Raw genomic sequence first — 3,385 nt, forward strand, 5'->3', positions numbered from 1 at the left:
CTTCCAGACGCGTGAATGCCAATGCTTGCTTTCTGTTACATATTGCTGTCAAAACCATTCTACATTCAAAACACAACCAACTTTCAAACTGTATATTACACATGAGCTTGCCGTTTTACTTTTAATATTGCATTTCAGAGATATAATAAACATATTTCTTTATTGTTATTGTTAGTTAAATTACGTACAGTAGGGTAGGCCTGCAGCTTGAATTAATATTTATTTTATTATTGTAAAACATAAGTTTGAGATACATGTAGTTAAATATTTATTTTATTAATATTTATTTCTGTTACATATCGTTGTCAAAGCCGTTCTGCATTCAACACAACCAACTTTCAAACTGTATATTACAATATATTTTACTTTTAATATTGCATTTCAGAGATATAATAAAAATATTTTATTATTGCTGTTGTTAGTTAAATTACGTACAATAGTTTAGGTCCTCAGCGGGAATTAATATTTATTTTAACCAACAACCAACTTTCAAATTGTATATTACACGGCAGCTTGCTATTTTACTTTTAATATTGCATTTCCATAAAATAAGAGATATAATGAACATATTTCATTATTGCTGTTGTTAGTTAAATTACGTACAGTTGGTACAACAAGGTCTACAGCTTGAATTAATATTTATTTTATTATTGTAAAACATAAGTTTGAGTAAATCAAATTATAAAGCAATGACTTACTTTTTAACAACTTTGCTAGGGAGCGCATCACTCGATTAGCTATCAATGACCAAATCTTACAACACAAAAGAGAGGAGACTAGACTGCGCGACATTTAACAGATACTGTATACTTATAACAAATGTTGTAATACCAACAATTTACCAATTACTCGTATACCTGGTTTCAACCCAACTTTACCTCCAAAATAAATTGTTAGTTGCGCCTTTTTAGAGTCGTGCTCCCTCAAATTTATTTTATATCATCTCAAACAAGTCTCATTTACACTATACTCTGTCAATTTCTGCTGAGAACTACTTTTTCAACAACTAACAGTAACCTTTCTTTTTTCCATTATTACTTTGGTCGTGGGCTGTATGACAGTGGAATTTCTAGTTTTAAATATTGTTGTTGTAGTTTTATAAATTATAATGGATATATTAATAAAGTTTGTAAAATAATGATACTTTCATGAAATATTATACACAGTAAACCATGAAAAAAATAAATCATAATCCTGATTTACTATCTGCCCATATGCATGCTGTTTTTCACATAGTTTACACAAAATTTCAACAATATTAAGCAGGGTTTTATTCTTCCCTTTTTTAGTTTCAAAATGATAAATACTAAAAGGACTACAGAAAATGGTAAAAGTGCCAAAAGAAATAGAGTATACTTTGTTTAAAAATACTACAAAAAATTATTATAAACTTGAACAAACATCATTAACTTAATGCTTTGCTAACATTTACAAATTTGTTTAGGAACAAAGTGAAAACGAAGAGATGCAAAGAAGGACTAAAACAAGTGAAAATGTAGAAGCTGTGATAATAGCAGAAAAAAATTTAAAAGTATCATATATGCAAACGGGAATGTATAAAAAAAGTTGTGATATTCTAAAGTTTATGTAGCATAAGTTAGACTAGCTTCGTATTTTTATTTCTACCCTCTCTGACACACCCTTAGCGCCATTTATTTCCAAGGCTATAGCCCAACTTTTGAGCTTTTTACAAAAAGACTTTTTGGTTATCAACTAGTTTTATTACTAATACCTTGGTAGTCCAGTAGTCCTGATAGACTGTAAGTGCTGGCCGGGTGTTATAACAATGTGCACAATTGTTCTCATTTTATTAGGGTAGCTTAACACCCCAGCTCAGCGCTCAGCTGCTAAGGTAAATGTCATGAGTTTGAATTCAAAATGACGCAATGTTTTTCGACCTTTATCCATGGCTATGAACGAACAGACAGACACGACTTTAATTATAATAAAAATTGCAATTATATCATGTAGTTTTTATACTTGGTTTAAATATCTATATATTATTTTTACGTAATATAAAAATCTTTAAAAACCAAGTATGAGAAATAGTAAAACTATAAAATATATATAATGATGTATATTATTATATATCTTATATTATTCTCAAAATAACTTTGGGAAGTAATGTTCTATAAATAAATATTACTTAAAACTTTGGATTGACTGGGCCAAGGATAGACCACTGATCTAACCTTTACTCCCACCTTCTAACACAGCTATCTATTAAAACAAGTACATGGGAACATACTCCGTAAATCCATTTAAAAGAAACCTTACCAAGTTTAAGTTCTTTGTTTTTAATTCCAATCCTAAATAACTTTCGAATTTGTCCAAACCAAATCCAACAAAACTGAACTCGAACCATGAAAAATAAGATTTTCTCAAATATTACAATCACCGGTGATGATAGTTTTTGTTAAAATATCTAAAATGAAAATACATTCAGCATAGCAGGTTGCAGAGTGACTGTCACTGTAAAAATAATGCTAGAACAGTTTAATCAGTTCATATAAAAAGATAATCATAGAAAAGAGAAATAAAAGTGTTGCCATTCAGCTCACTGTTTATTTTTTTCCACTAGAACTAACTTGCTCTGTTTCTCCTCTAGTCATTGTACATTGCAAGGGTCAAGGTCTAAAGCGTTATAAGAAACAAACAAGGCTCGTGGGTTTTAACCATTAAAATGTCACTCTGACAGTTCGTCTCATTGAAACCTTCTGGCTGTGTCGACTGATTTTCAAATGATTCATTAAATTCCTATACCAATAGCATGGATTGTTTCTAAACAGTCATGTAATTTAACCTTCACTTGTGACTACAGTCAAACCTTTACTTATGAGTACAGTCAAACCCTTACTTACAAGTCTTTCAACAAACCTGTTGAAATTTGAGCAAGTATTTGCCTCGACATCTAAAGTAATTTTAATATGTGATGCCTGAACTTTCTCAGAGCATTACAGTTCTGCAAGTAGAAGTCAAACACCAAAACTATAAATAAAATGTAACAATAATAAAAACATATAGAGTTAATTTTAACTATATCTACTGTGAGTTAAAGTGAGTTAGAGCAGGTTGCGCTACATATGTACTGTATATCACTTGCTCTACCACTGTATCTATACATTACTTAGCTTACACTTCCAAACTTCTATGTCTTTTTGTATAATATATTATAATTTATTACATATTATATTGTATGTATCATAATATAATACATTTTAATGCTGTATTTAATCACTTGAAGTACCTATTGAAGTTTTTCAGATCTACAATGAATTAAAACAATGATAGCGCATTCTTATAATATTTTGCACCAATATCTTTATTTCAAGATATGACGGCTCTAACAAGTGAAGCAATATCTAAACGCATTAACTTCATATGT

The sequence above is a fragment of the Watersipora subatra genome, chromosome 9, assembly GCF_963576615.1.
Source record: "Watersipora subatra chromosome 9, tzWatSuba1.1, whole genome shotgun sequence".
Taxonomy (NCBI): Eukaryota; Metazoa; Bryozoa; class Gymnolaemata; order Cheilostomatida; family Watersiporidae; genus Watersipora; species Watersipora subatra.